The sequence below is a fragment of the Balaenoptera acutorostrata genome, chromosome 2 (assembly GCF_949987535.1).
Source record: "Balaenoptera acutorostrata chromosome 2, mBalAcu1.1, whole genome shotgun sequence".
Lineage (NCBI taxonomy): Eukaryota > Metazoa > Chordata > Mammalia > Artiodactyla > Balaenopteridae > Balaenoptera > Balaenoptera acutorostrata.
In genome coordinates this window covers 37,490,892-37,507,779 of record NC_080065.1, presented here as the reverse complement: position 1 = coordinate 37,507,779, position 16,888 = coordinate 37,490,892, and positions in this window count along the sequence as shown.

Here is a 16,888-nt window from a genome sequence, read left to right as displayed (position 1 = left end):
GGGATTCCATTTTGAGCTTCAACAAATCTCTTGTTAAATTTTCCCATCCCTCATCCTCTTGCAGATACAAGTGAGGTTGCGTGAATACATTAACTAAAATTCCACAGGCTCCTGTTACCACACAAGAGCTCTGCTCACACACCCTTTGGGAAGACTGTCCCCTTCACCACACTTTCCTGCATCCCCAGAAGATGTTTTCTGTTCCGAGTAAAACTCCATGGCCTCTGGCTACTGACTGCTGCTGCACTCTCATCTCAATGCCCCCTGCAGTCTCCAGTCATTGCCCTTCCTCCACCAGAACCAGCAACCTGCCCAGTTGGCACTGCTTACCCCCAGCTGAGCATCACTCTCAGGTAAAGTCCTCGGGTGCCAAAGGGATGAGTGGTCTACTGCCAAGTGAATAGAGGTGAGGAAATGTTTCTCTCTTTATGTTATATTCTTGTGTCCCAAAATAATTAATTAACCAAGATCAGAGGCAAAGAGTTTATTCAACTCCTTCCCTCTCTCTCTCTCTCCCCGCTATGGGCTTGGGACAGAAATCAATTCCAGGGACTGCCACCATGCCATTCTGAAAATCACTGCTCCCCTCTGAGGACCAAGGCTTTTTTGCTGGTCAAATTTATCTTCCTGGTTTTTCCTTCTCTCAAGAAATTATCCTAGGGATTTCCTTAGTTCTTATACAATAGGCCTCTGATAGACCCACCCTCCCAATTCTGTTATTTAGTTTCATTCTAGGACCCCAGAGGCATGTGGCCTAAAAGGACCAGCAGCTCCTGCCCATAGCCATCTCCACAAGATGGGCAAATGAGCAAATTGGGTAAGGGACTTTGTGTACAGGTACCTAGCTTCTCCTTACTGGGATTCCTCCTTCCCCTGTCCACCACAAAGAAAACTTATTCCCTCACAAACAATCTGATGAACTTATTCACAATGAAGTATTGATATTAACGGGGCTTAAAATAGTGGTTTTCAAACATTTTTTACTTTAAAGACACATTTACAGAAAGGTTAAACTCACAAAACAGCATATTACAGATGGCTTTCATAAGGGAAAGGCCAATGGCTCTGTGTCCCCCTTCTATGAGTTCTCCTGGGTATTCCTACAGAAATTCCTAGGACTCCCCTGAGCTGCACTTCTCAAACTTTATTATGTCTACAATTACCAGAATCTTAATAAAATGCAGATTCTGATTCAGGAAAACGAGGATGGAGCCCCAGATTCTGACTTTCAAACAAGCTCCCAAATGATGCTGATCTTGCTATGGCAGGCATCCCACTTTGAGTAGCCAGGCTATGGAGCCCAACTTTAGAACAAGTGTTAAGTCTTGACTTTTCCATGAGATTTACTTGGGGGGTGGGGGAAGGGTAAATGACCAAATCTTTAACTATAAAACAAACAGTTTGAGTGGAGGAATTATTATAGGAAAGAAGAAAACCAAGCCTCATCAACCTAAAGCCACCAGTAACTACTTGTGGTCTGATGAAGTCAGGTTTATTTACCCATCGCAGTAAGAGAGACCACGCGGAAGATGAAACATGGATTACCTCACCAAACTAAGAAAAACAGAGTTGTTACAGAGTTCTGTGCAGGGGTGGACTTTAGATGAAATTTAAGTCTATTATGATAGGCTCAAAGCAAAGTAAGGCTGTGTAAAGAGTCTGGGCTGCAAAACGAGCCTAATGTCTTGGCCCTTCAAAGTTAAGATAGCTGAGGAAGGCTGTGTGCAGAAACCCTGGATCTGAATTTCTGCTCCCAGGTTGTGAATTGAAGCTGATTTCCTGTATCAAAGTGACTTAGATCCTGCATGCATGAGTGGGATGTTTCATTCTTACTGATAGAATTTCCAATAGCCTTCGTTAAGAAGGGGGTTATTATGACACTTTAGAGATGCAGTGTGTCCTTGAGAGAAGTATTTCCTGTTAACTTTGCAGAGCTGACTTTATCTATGCCTGTTATTCCAGCCTAATGAATGGCCAGGCAGATTTTACTTTCTTAGTCCAAGCTATTTTTTTTATTTTCTCAGTTCATAAGTGATAGAAATACAACCCAAATTAATTTAAGCCAAAAGAAAAAAAAAGAGGGTACTTTTCAGGCTAATTGAAACTGAAAAAGAAGTAGCTTTGGGGATAACTGTATCTGTGCTCTCACACAATATCATTAGGGCTTGATTTTTCTCCATCTCTCAGTTTTACTTGCCTTTGCATTGACTATATTTAAGTAGGGTTTTTTCACACTAAAGCAAGATGATCAAAAAGAATTTCTTTTTCTCAATAATTTGAACTGAAAGAAAATTTTGAGTCTCATTGGTCTGAGCTGAGCTTCACGTCAAGTTCCCAATCATGAGAATGGATGGAGAATGGGGAAACGGTGGCTTACAAGGAAAATTGAAGTTCTGGACTAGAAGATGTGAGAAGTTGCTCTAGCCAAGTACAAATACAGATGTCCTTTACACACTTTCCCAATACCCTGAAATCATGTCCTGTAGGGGGCACTGCTTTCCTTTATTCAAAATGTTGTCCTTTATTGCTTTGACTTCAGTCTGAATTCCAGAGATGAGAGAGTAAAAATTAATGCTAAGTAGATTTTTAACTTTTACGTTTTGGGGTCTTTTTAAAAATCTTTTTTATCGTAAATAATTTCAAACTTACAGAAAAGTTGCCAAAATAATGGAGAAAACTTCCACATATACTTTCCTTGGAGTCATTTGTCGATTAATATTTTTTCAATGTTCTAAAAATAGTGTGTTTTAAAGTATTATTCACATTCCAGAAGCAATGAAGATGTCATAACTGAAAACTTTAAAAATCTATATCCTTGGGAGGACCTTCAAGATGGCGGAGAAGTAAGACGTGGAGATCACCTTCCTCCCCACAAATACATCAAAAATACACCTACATGTGCAACAACTCCTACAGAACACCTACTGAACACTGGCAGAATACCTCAGACCTCCTAAAAGGCAAGAAATTCCCCACGTACCTGGGTAGGGCAAAAGAAAAAAGAAAAAACAGAGGCAAAAGAATAGGGATGGGACCTGCACCTCTGAGAGGGAGCTGTGAAGGAGAAAAAGTTTCCACACACTAGGAAGCCCCTTCACTGGTGGAAAGGGGGAGTGGGTGGAGAGGAAGCTTTGGAGCCACGGAGGAGAGTGCAACAACAGGGGTGCGGAGGGCAAAGTGGAGAGATTCCCACACAGAGGGTCGGTGCCGACCAGCACTCACCAGCCCAAGAGGCTTGTCTGCTCACCCGCCGGGGCGGGCGGGGGCTGGGAGCTGAGGCTTGGGCTTCGGAGGTCAGATCCCAGGGAGAGGACTGGGGTTGGCTGTGTGAACACAGTCTGAAGGGGGCTAGTGCACCACAGCTAGCCAGGAGGGAGTCCAGGAAAAAGTCTGGACCTGTGTGAGAGGCAAGAGACCATTGTTTTGGGGTACACAAGGAGAGGGGATTCAGAACACGGCCTAAATGAGCTTCAGATATGGGCGCAAGCCACGGCTACCAGTGCGAACACCAGAGATGGGCATGAAACGCTAAGGCTGCTGTTGCAGCCGCCAAGAAGCCTGTGTGCAAGCACAGGTCACTATCCACACCTCCCCTCCTGGAACCTATGCAGCCCGCCACTGCCAGCGTCCCATGATTGAGGGACAACTTCCCTGGGAAAACACATGGCGCACCTCAGGCTGTTGCAACGTCATGCCAGCCTCTGCCTCCGCAGGCTCACCTCACAATCCATACCCTCCCGCCCCCCAGACTGGGTGAACCAGAGCCCCATAATCAGTGACTCCTTTAACCCCGTCCTGTCGGGGGGAAGAACAGATGCCAGAGGGTGACCTACATGAAGAGGTGGGGCCAAAACTAAAGCTGAACCCTGGGAGCTGTGCGAACAAAGAAGAGAAAGGGAAATCTCTTCCAGAGCCTCAGGAGCAGTGGATTAAATCTCCACAGTCAACTTGATGTACCCTGCATCTGTGGAATACCTGAATAGACAACGAATCAACTCAAAATTGAGGCGGTGGACTTTGGGAGCAACTGTAGACTTGGGGTTTGCTGTATGTGAGTGACTAGTTTCTGATTTTTATGTGTATCTTAGTATAGTTTTCAGCACTTGTTATTATTTATGGATTTATTTATTGGTTTGGTTGCTCACTTCTTTTATTTTTATCACTTTATTTTTTTGTTTTAATAATATTTTCTTAATTTTTTACTTTAATAACTTTTTTATTTATTTTATTTTATTTTTTCTTTCTTTTTATTCTCCTATTTCTTCTGAGCCGTGTGGCTGACAGGGACTTGGTGCTCCAGCCGAGTGTCAGGCCTGAGCCTCTGAGGTTGGACAGCCGAGTTCAGGACACTGGACCACCAGAACCTCCTGGCCCCATGTAATATCAAAGGGCAAGAGCTCTCCCAGAGATCTCCAGCTCAACGCTAAGACCCAGCTCCATGCAAGAACCAGCAAGCTCCAGTGCTGGACACCCCACTGAAAAGACCCAGCCTCATCCACTAAAACACAGGCACCAGTCCCCTCCACCATGATGCCTACACAAGCCACTGAACCAACCTTAGGCACTGGGGCAGACACCAAAAACAACAGGAACTACAGAACTGGAGCCTGCTAAAAGGAGACCCCAAACACAGTAAGTTAAGCAAAATGAGAACACAGAGAAATACACAGCAGATGAAGGAGCAAAGTAAAAATCCACCACACCAAACAGAAGAAGAAAAAAATAGGCAGTCTACCTGAAAAAGAATTCAGAGTAATGATAGTAGAGATGATCCAAAATCTTGGAAATAGAATGGAGAAGATACAAGAAACGTTTAACAAGGACCCAGAAGAACTAAAGAGAAAACAAAAAATGATGAAAAACACAATAAATGAAATTAAAAATTCTCTAGAAGGAATCAATAGCAGAATAACTGCGGCAGAAGAATGGATAAGTGACCTGGAAGATAAAATAGTGGAAGTAACTACCACAGAGCAAAATAAAGAAGAAAGAATGAAAAGAATTGAGGACAGTCTTAGAGACCTCTGGGACAACATTAAATGCACCCACATTTGAATTATAGGGGTCCCAGAAGAAGAAGAGAAAAAAAAATGGACTGAGAAAATATTTGAAGAGATTATAGATGAAGCCTTCCCTAATATGGGAAAGGAAATAGTCAATGAAGTCCACAAAGTAAAGAGAGTCCTATAGATGATAAATCCAAGGAGAAACCAGCCAAGACACATATTAATCAATCTATCAAAAATTAAATACAAAGAAAAAATATTAAAGCATCAAGGGAAAAGCAACATACAAGGGAATCCCCATAAGGTTAACAGCTGACCTTTCAGCAGAAACTCTGCAAGCCAGAAGGGAGTGGCAGGACATGTTTAAAGTGATAAAAGGGAAAACACTACAACCAAGATTACTCTACCCAGCAAGGATCTCATTCAGATAGGATGGAGAAATTAAAACCTTTACAGACAAGCAAAAGCTAAGGGAATTCAGCACCACCAAACCAGCTTTACAAGAAATGCTAAAGGAACTTCTGAAGCAGGAAACACAAGAGAAGTAACAAACCCAAAACAATTAAGAAAATGGTAATAGGAACATACATATTGATGATTACCTAAAATGTAAATGGATTAAATGTTCCAACCAAATACATAGACTGGCTGAATGGATACAAAGCTTTAAATGACACATTAAACAAGATGGACTTAATTGATATTTACAGGACATTCCATTAAAAAAAAAACAATACAATTTCTTCTCAAGTGCTCATGGAACATTTTCCAGGATAGATCATATCTTGGGTCACAAATCAAAGCTTGGTAAGTTTAAGAAAATTCAACTCATATCAAGGATCTTTTCTGACCACAACGCTATGAGACTAGATATCAATTACAGGAAAAAAACTGTAAAAAATACAAACACATGGAGGCCAAACAATACACTACAAAATAACCAAGAGCTCACTGAAGAAATCAAAGAGGAGATCAAAAAATACCGAGAAACAAATGACAATGAAAACACGATGACCCAAAACCTATGGGATGCAGAAAAAGCAGTTCTAAGAGGGAAGTTTATAGCAATACAAACCTATCTCAAGAAACAAGAAAAATCTCAAATAAACAACCTAACCTTACACCTAAAGCAACCACAGAAAGAAGAACAAAAAAAAAACCCCAAAATTAGCAGAATGAAAGAAATCATAAAAATCAGATCAGAAATAAATGAAAAAGAAATGAAGGAAACAATAGCAAAGATCAATAAAACCAAAAGCAGGTTCTTCGAGAAGATAAACAAAAGTGATAAACCAATAGACAGACCCATCAAGAAAAAAAGGGAAAAGACTCAAATCAACAGAATTAGACATGAAAAAGGAGAAGTAACAACTGATACTGCAGAAATACAAAGGATCATGAGAGATTACAACAAGAAACTCTATGCCCATAAAATGGACAACATGGAAGAAATGGACAAATTCTTTGAAAAGTACAACCTTCCGAGACTGAACCAGGAAGAAATAGAAATTTTAAACAGACCAATCACAAGCACTGAAATTGAAACTGTGATTAAAAATCTTCCAACAAACAAAAGCCCAGGATGAGATGGCTTAACAGGCTAATTCTATCAAATATTTAGAGAAGAGCTAACACCTATCCTTCTCAAACTCTTCCAAAATATAGCAGAGGGAGGAAAACTCTCAAACTCATTCTACAAGGCCACTATCACCCTGATACCAAAACCAGACAAAGATGTCACACACAAAAAAACTACAGACCAATATCACTGATGGACATAGATGCAAAAATCCTCAACAAAAACCTAGCAAACAGAATCCAACAGCACATTAAAAGGATCATACACTGTGATCCAGTGGGATTTATCCCAGGAATGCAAGGATTCTTCAATATACGCAAATTAATCACTGTGATAAACTATATTAACAAATTGAAGGATAAAAACCATATGATCATCTCAAGAGATGCAGAAAAAGCTTTTGACAATGTTCAACACCCATTAATGATAAAAACTGGCATAGAGGGAAACTTTTCTCAACATAATAAAGGCCATATATGACAAGCCCACAGCACACATCATTCTCAATGGTGAAAAACTGAAAGCATTTCCTCTAAGATCAGGAACAAGACAAGGATGTCCACTCTTGCCCCTATTATTCAACATAGTTTTGGAAGTTCTAGCCATGGCAATCAGAGAAGAAAAAGAAATAAAAGGAATACAAATTGGAAAAGAAGATGTAAAGCTGTCACTGTTTGCAGATGACATGACACTATACATAGAGAATCCTAAAGATGCCAACAGAAAACTACTAGAGCTAATCAATGAAATTGGTAAAGTTGCAGGATACAAAATTAATGCACAGAAATGTCTTGCATTCCTATACACTAGTGTTGAAAAATCTGAAAGAGGAATTAAGGAAACACTCCCATTTACCATTGCAACAAAAAGAATAAAATACCTAGGAATAAACCTACCTAGGGAGACAAAAGACCTGTATGCAGAAAAGTATAAGACACTGATGAAAGAAATTAAAGATGATACAAACAGATGGAGAGGTATACCATGTTCTTGGATTGGAAGAATCAATATAGTGAACATGAATATACTACCCAAAGCAATCTACAGATTCAATGCAATCCTTATCAAATTACCAATGGCAATTTTTACAAAACTAGAACAAAAAAATCTTAAAATTTTTATGGAGACACAGAAGACTCCAAATAACCAAAGCAGTCTTGAGGGAAAAAATGGAACTGGAGGAATCAGACTTCCTGACTTCAGACTATACAACAAAGCTACAGTAATCAAAACAATATGGTACTGGCACAAAAACAGAAATATCAATCAATGGAACAGGTTAGAAAGTGCAGAGATAAACCCACACAACTATGGTCAACTAATCTATGACAAAGGAGGCAAGAATATACAATGGAGAAAAGACAGTCTCTTCAATAAGTGGTGCTGGGAAAACTGGACAGCTACATGTAAAAGAATGAAATTAGAACACTCCTTAACACCATACACAAAAATAAACTCAAAATGGATTAGAGACCTAAATGTAAGGCCAGACATCATGAAACTCTTAGAGGAAAACATAGGCAGAACACTCTATGACATAAATCACAGCAAGATTCTTTTGACCCACCTCCTAGAGAAATGGAAATAAAAACAAAAATAAACAAATGAGACCTAATGAAACTTAAAAGCTTTTGCACAACAAAGGAAACCATAAACAAGACGAAAAGACAACGCTCAGAATGGGAGAAACTATTTGCAAGTGAAGCAACTGACAAGGGATTAATCTCCAAAATAAACAAGCAGCTCATGCAGCTCAACCTCAAAAAAACAAACAAGCCAATCGAAAAATGGGCAGAAGACCTAAACAGACATTTCTCCAAAGAAGACATACTGATGGGCAAGAAGCACATGAAAAGCTGCTCAACATCTCTAATTATTAGAGAAATGCAAATCAAAACTACAATGAGGTATCACCTCACACCAGTTAGAATGGGCATCATCGTTAAATCTACAAACAGCAAATGCTGGAGAGGGTTTGGAGAAAAGGGAACCATCTCGCACTGTTAGTGGGAATGTAAATTGATACAACTGCTATGGAGAACAATATGGATGTTCCTTAAAAAACTGAAAAAAGAATTACCATATGACCCAGTAATCCCACTACTGGGCATATACCCAGAGAAAACCATAATACAAAAAGACACATGCACCCCAATGTTCATTGCAGCACTATTTACAAGAGCCAGGTCATGGAAGCAACCTAAATGCCCATCGACAGGTGAATAGATAAAGATGTGATACATATATACAATGGAATATTACTCAGCCATAAAAAGGAATGAAATTGGTTCATTTTTAGAGACATGGATGAATCTAGAGACTGTCATACAGAGTGAAGTAAGTCAGAAAGAGAAAAAAAATATCGTATATTGACAAACATATGTGGAACCTAGAAAAATGGTACAGATGAACTGGTTTGCAGGGCAGAAATAGAGACACAGATGTAAAGAACAAACGTATGGACACCAAGGGGGGAAAGTGGTGGGGAGGGGGTGGTGTGATGAATTGGGAGATTGGGATTGACATATATACACTAGTATGTATAAAATGGATGACTAATAAGTACCTGCTGTATAAAATAAATAAATAAAATAAAATTCAAAAAAAAGAAAAAAAGAATCGTAGAAAATATTTGCAAAGGAAGCAAACTGAGAAAGGATTCATCTCCAAAATATAGAAGCAGCTCATGTAGCTCAATATCAAAAAAACAAACAACCCAATCCAAAAGTGGGCAGAAGACCTAAACAGACATTTCTTCAAAGAAGATATACAGATTGCCAACAAACACATGAAAGGATGCTCAACGTTGTTAATCATTAGAGAAATGCAAATCAAAACTACAAAGAGGTATCACTTCTCACCGCTCAGAATAGCCATCATCAAAAAATCTACAAACAACAAATGCTGGAGAAGGTGTGGAGAAAAGGGAGCCTTCTTGCACTGTTGGTGGGAATATAAATTGATACAACCACTATGGAGAACAGTATTGGAGGTTCCTTAAAAAACTAAAAATAGAACTACCATACGACCCAGCAATCCCATTACTGGGCATATACCCAGAGAAAACCATAATTCAAAAAGAGTCATGTGCCACAATGTTCATTGCAGCACTATTTAGAATAGCCAGGACATGGAAGCAACCTAAGTGTCCATCGACAGAAGAATGGATAAAAAAGACGTGGCATGTATATACAATGGAATATTACTCAGCCATAGAAAGAAATGGAATTGAGTTATTTGTAGTGAAGACCTAGAGTCTGTCATACAGAGTGAAGTAAGTCAGAAAGAGAAAAACAAATACCATATGCTAACACATATATATGGAATCTAAAAAAAAAAAAAAAATGGTTCTGACGAACCTAGGGACAGGACAGGAATAAAGATGCAGATGTAGAGAATGGACTTGAGGACTCAGGAAAGGGGAAGGGTAAGCTGGGATGAAGTAAGAGAGTGGCATAGACATATATACACTACCAAATGTAAAATAGCTAGCTAGTGGGAAGCAGCTGCATAGCACAGGGAGATCAGCTCAATGCTTTGTGACCACCTAGAGGGGTGGGATAGGGAGGGTGGGAGGGAGATGTAAGAGGGAGGAGATATGGGATATATGTATACGTATAGCTGATTCACTTTTTTATACAGCAGAAACTAACACAACATTGTAAAGCAATTATACTCATATAAAGATTTTTTTTTAAAAAGCTGTATCATTGAAAACATTCATATAATAAAGTAGGTCTTCATTCAAAATGCACGATATTCCAAAGCACCACACGGAATATAAAAATAAAGCCAATGGCTCATATAAAAAGAGGAGGAAGGAAAATGTGAAAATGTATAAATTGTACATCCCTAAAATGTATAATATATTGCAGGATGTTAAGTATGCTGTTTTGTCTGGATAAGATGTGGAGTTTTTACTGTGGGGGAAGTGACAGGCAATTCTTCTGAAAGAGACTATTTTCAGAACAAGGGGGCAACATAGTCAAATTAATTCAATATTGGGAGAAATTTATAGCCTTGGTAGCACCAAATCATTTCTCCCTAATCAATGCTAATCACAGGAGATCTGGAAGTCATCAGCTCATTCCTGGGGTAACAGTTAAAACCATTAGCTAAACCTACTCTACCTGATTCCTGAGATAAAGCATTTCTGAATTAAGGAATTGGATAAAGTGGTGTGTGTGTGTGTTAATATTTAGGTGCTCCATTGGATTTTCTGCAGAATATCATCTTAAAAACTTTTATTAATAATTGAGTTGAAAACTTATTAGATATCCACATGTAATAAGATCCTCCACAAGGCCATATTTCCAAACTTTAGCTGCCATTTTAGCAGGTGCAATTTCTTATGACGCTGTAAGAAGAAAAAGCCCTTCCAAGTTGAAAATACCATGTAAAAATAAGTTTTTAAGCTAACACTGAAAATATCAAAAATAATTAGCAGCCCGTGGGGACAAAAGTGATTTTTGTCTTACTACCAGTGAATTACCAACACCTGCTGTTACAAACACAATGGCTTAAAACAACAGTTTATCCTCTCACAGTTCTTCCAGAGGCTGTAAGTCTGAAATGAAGGTGTCGGCAGGGTTGGTTAATTCCTGGAGGCTCCAAGGAAAAAACGTTTCATGCTTCTCTCTTAGATCATAGTAGTTGTAGGAAATTCTCTGGCATTCCTTGGCTAATGGGTGAATCATTCCAATCTCTGCTTCCTAGCTCACATTGCCTTCTCTATATTTATGTCTGCGTCATCCTCTTCTTGTAAGGACACCAATCATTAGATATAGGTCCCAGCTTAATCCAGTATGACTTCATCTTAAATAATTACAATTGCAAAGACCCTATATCCAAACTAGATCACATTCTGAGATTCTAGCAGACACTATTCAACCCGCTACCAATCAGTACATATCTTAAAGAAATGCTGGATTAGCCACTGTGTGTTAAGAGATAATATTAGCATATCATCCATCTTTCTTTTGAAAGATTCCTCTATAATTCAGTAGGCTAGTTGTTCAGTAAATATAATTTATATCAAAACAGTATAAAATAAAATTCAAACTACTAGTACGTAAAAACCCATTTGGAACACCTTTTTTCTCATATACTGACAATATAACAAAGAACTACATGACCTGGACACCAAAAAACAACCATTTTACATTGTTATGTAACTAGAAAAATGTTTTAGCATGCTCTGCTCAACCAGTGTGTCTTTTTCCTATAACTCTCCTATTACAGGTCTCTGTAGGCTTCTTCTCAAGTAGAATGATTACATGATCAATAATCCTGTTTTCCTTTTTTATCTACCATTTTTTGAAATGTTTCACTTCAAGAGATATAATAGACTGAGCCCTGCATTAACAGGCTTATAGAATGATATCCAAATAGAACAGGTTTATTGTATTGTGGTCCCATATAGATAATAATAAACCCTGGTGCATCCATCAGGATCAAACAAGGGGACAGAAACCACACAATAATTCGAACAGGGAAATAATTAACTAACACAGGGGATTGAAGTAATGGAGTATTGGCTAGAATGAAGTAAGGAGAACTAGAACTCTAAAGAACAGAGAAAGAGCAGAAATAAAGAGCAGTCTCTACCCCTAAGGCTGGAATAGAGCATCAAAAAAAGAGGTCTTCCCAGGGTGAGATTCATAGCTCCCTGGGGAGTTGCTGAGGTACAGTGTCACTGGAACTTGATGGCAATCTGCCCTCTGAAGAAAGCCAGCCAGAGGGAGGTGTCAAGTCTCAGAACTCATTGCATGTTGCACAAGTGGATGTGGGGGAAACCATGGGCAGGGATGTGCCCCTCCAGAAACTCTTTGCTGTATAGCAATCCCGGGGGTTCCTGGGGGAAGCTGCTACTCCATGGGTGCTTTGGGATACCACTCACTGGAGAAGAGGTGTACGGCAGGGACCCAGCACTAGAGGAACCATGCTGCAGAAGCCTGGCAAGAAGAACAAATAGGACCTAGGAAACAAATAACACTTTCTTGCTCCAGTCCCATCCCCGCCATGTTCTTTACTCCTAAAGCTTGACATGTTGCCAGCTGACAAAGAAAATATATTTAAAGAGCCCAGATATATTTTCACAAGACAGGCAATGAAGTATGGATTTGGAACAGTAAATTGATAACTGGCATATCTGGACATCAATTTCCTAGCTTGCAAACTGAATCTCTCTATTGCTTAACGAAATGTTCTAGACTGACAACGTTTAGCAGATTCTCATTCTTTAATGATATATTCTAGCTGCTAACTAACTTTTAGAGAAAAGAGAGAGGTTCCCGAAACTATACAAGTGCTAAGGGAACACTATAACACTGGAGGCCAAAAACGTTCATGTCTGATGTGTGCTATTTGTGTAACACTTCAACATAGTGACCTGAAATGCTTAGGCTATTATAATACTTTTTATCTTGAATATGAATAAAATTGAAATCACTATGTAAAATTATTATTTTAATTTAGAAGTCTAATTGGTATTATATCTACTTTATTTTTTTCTCACCTCATGCTTCTTTTGATCTTTATGACTACATTGTTGTTTCTTCATAAATATTAACACTAGGAGGATCTAGCCTGTATTAAAATTTGTTTATGTACTATTATTTTCTTTATATCATCTTGTTTAATTGTCAAATATCTAACTTGGAATTTAAATACGATCATCTCTATTTTCTTTATTTAAAGAAACCAAGACTTTAATAACTTGCCCAGGTTTGCACAAACTAATAGATGGCTGAACCAGAATGTAATGCAGGCATTTCTGGATCAATGACTCATCAGGCCCTGGTAAAGCCCCCTGAGAAAATAATACTAATGATAAAAAATATATAAAATCATTGTGTCATTGCTACTGATTATTTACCTCCCCTTCCCTGCAACAATAATGGCAGAGAACATTAATGCTTCTTGGAGAGTTAGACTAGAGAAAGAAGATCAATAATGGTTATAGTTTAATAGCATACATAATAACTTATGATGTTAATAATGTATGTTTATAGGAACTAACTGGAATTATTTTTTCCCCTTCACCTTCGTGTTTCCACACTCGATTTTGTTCAGAATCTGATGTTCGTAAGTCTTCTTCTGTTATCACTGTTTGACTCACAGGGATCCCTGTTAACCTGCGGGAGAGGGCAGAACAATTAATAAGCTTGCCACTAATCCTTGAAATTATTTTCATAGAGATTTTTTTTTATACAGCAGGTTCTTATAGGTTATCCATTTTATAAATATTAGTGTATATATGTCAATCCCAATCTCCCAATTTATCACACCACCACCCGCCCCGGCCACTTTCCCCCCTTGGTGTCCATATGTTTGTTCTCTACATCTGTGTCTCTATTTCTGCCCTGCAAACCGGTTCATCTGTACCATTTTTCTAGGCTCCACATATATGCATTAATATACGACATTTGTTTTTCTCTTTCTGACTTACTTCACTCTGTATGACAGTCTCTAGATAAATCCACGTCTCTACAAATGATCCAACTTCATTCCTTTTTATGTCTGAGTAGTATTCCATTGTATGTATGTACCACATCTTCCTTATCCATTCGTCTATCGATGGGCATTTAGGTTGCTTCCATAACTTGGCTCTTGTAAATAGTGCTGCAATGAACATTGGGGTGCATGTGTCTTTAGGAATTATGGTTTTCTCTGGGTATATGCCCAGTAGTGGGATTGCTGGGTCATATGGTAATTTTATTTTTAGTTTTTTAAGGAACATCCATACTGTTCTTGATAGTGGCTGTACCAATTTACATTCCCACCAACAGTGCAAGAGAGTTCTCATTTCTCCACACCCTCTCCAGCATTTGCTGTTTGTAGATTTAACGATGATGCCCATTATAACTGGTGTGATGTGATACCTCATTGTAGTTTTGATTTTCATTTCTCTAATAATTAGTGATGTTGAGCAGCTTTTCATGTGCTTCTTGGTCATCTGTATGTCTTCTTTGGAGAAATGTCTATTTAGGTCTTCTGCCCATTTTTGGATTGGGTTGTTTGTTTTTTTAATATTGAGCTGCATGAGCTGTTTATGTATTTTGGAGATTAATCCTTTGTCCGTTGATTCGTTTGCAAATATTTTCTCCCATTCTGAGGGGTGTCTTTTCATCTTGTTTGTAGTTTCCTTTGCTTTGTCAAAGCTTTTAAGTTTCATTAGGTTCCATTTGATTATTTTTGCTTTTATTTCTATTACTCCAGGAGGTGGATCAAAAAAGATCTTGCGGTGATTTATGTCAAAGAGTGTTCTTCCTATGTTTTCCTCTAAGAGTTTTATAGTGTCCGGTTTTACATTTAGGCCTCTAATCCATTTTAAGTTTATTTTTGTGTATGGTGTTAGGGAGTGTTCTAATTTCATTCTTTTACATGTAGCTGTCCAGTTTTCCCAGCACCACTTATTGAAGAGACTGTCTTTTCTCCACTGTATATCCTTGTTTCCTTTGTCATACATTAGTTGACCATAGGTTTGTGGGTTTATCTCTGGGTTTTCTGCACTGTTCCACTGATCTATATTTCTGTTTTTGTGTCAGTACCATATTGCCTTAATTACTGTAGCTTTGTAGTATAGTCTGAAGTCTGGGAGTTGGATTCCTCCAGCTCCGTTTTTTTTCCTCAAGACTGCTTTGGCTATTTGGGGTCTTCTGTGTCTCCATACAAATTTTAAGATTTTTTGTTCTAGTTTTGTAAAAATTGCCATTGGTAATTTGATAAGGATTGCATTGAATCTGTAGATTGCCTTGGGTAGTATATTCATGTTCACTATATTGATTCTTCCATTCCAAGAACATGGTATACCTCTCCATCTGTTTGTATCATCTTTAATTTCTTTCATCAGTGTCTTATAGTTTTCTGCATACAGGTCTTTTGTCTCCCTAGGTAGGTTTATTCCTAGGTATTTTATTCTTTTTGTTGCAATGGTAAATGGGAGTGTTTCCTTAATTTCTCTTTCAGATTTTTCAACACTAGTGTATAGGAATGCAAGAAATTTCTGTGCATTAAATTTGTATCCTGCTACTCTACCAAATTCATTGATTAGTTCTAGTAGTTTTCTGGTGGCATCTTTGCGATTCTCTAGTATAATATCATGTTATCTGCAAACAGTGACAGTTTTACTTCTTCTTTTCCAGTTTGTATTCTTTTATTTCTTTTTCTTCTCTGATTGCTCTGGCTAGGACTGCCAAAACTATGTTGAATAATAGGGGCAAGAGTGGACATCCTTGTCTTGTTCCTGATCTTAGAGGAAATGCTTTCAGTTTTTCACCATTGAGAATGATGTTTGCTGTAGGTTTGTCATATATGGCCTTTAGTATGTTGAGGAAGTTTCCCTCTATGCCCACTTTCTGGAGAGTTTTTATCATAAACAGGTGTTGAATTTTGTCAAAAGCTTTTTCTGCATCTATTGAGATGATCATATGGTTTTTATTCTTTAATTTGTTAATATGGTGTATCACATTGATTGATTTGCCTATATTGAAGAATTCTTGCATCCCTGGGATAAATCCCACTTGATCATGGTGTATGATCCTTTTAATGTGTTGTTGGATTCTGTTTGCTAGTATTTTGTTGAGGATTTTTGCATCTGTATTCATCAGTGATATTGATCTGTAATTTTCTTTTTTGTAGTATCTTTGTCTGGTTTTGGTATCAGGGTCGTTGTGGCCTCAGAGAATGAGTTTGGGAGTGTTCCTTCCTCTGCAATTTTTTGGAAGAGTTTGAGAAGGATGGATGTTAGCTCTTCTCTAAATGTTTGGTAGAATTCAACTGTGAAGCCATCTGGTTCTGGACCTTTGTTTGTTGGAAGACTTTTAATCACAGTTTGAATTTCATTACATGTGATTGGTCTGTTCATATTTTCTATTTCTTCCAGTTCAGTCTTGGAAGGTTATACCTTTCTAAGAATTTGTCCATTTCTTCCAGGTGGTCCATTTTATTGGCATAGAGTTGCTTGTAGTAGTCAATTAGGATGCTTTCTATTTCTGCGGTGTCTGTGGTAACTTCTCCTTTTTCATTTCTAATTTTATTGATTTGAGTCCCCTCCCTCTTTTTCTTGATGAGCCTGGTTAATTGTGTCTCAATTTTGTTTATCTTCTCAAAGAACCAACTTTTAGTTTTATTGATCTTTGCTATTGTTTCTTTGTTTCTATTTCATTTATTTCTGCTCTGATCTTTATGATTTCTTTCCCTCTACTAACTTTGGGTTTTGTTTGTTCTTCTTTCTCTAGTTCCTTTAGGTGTAAGGTTAGATTGTTTTTTTGAGATTTTTCTTGTTTGTTGAGGTAGGCTT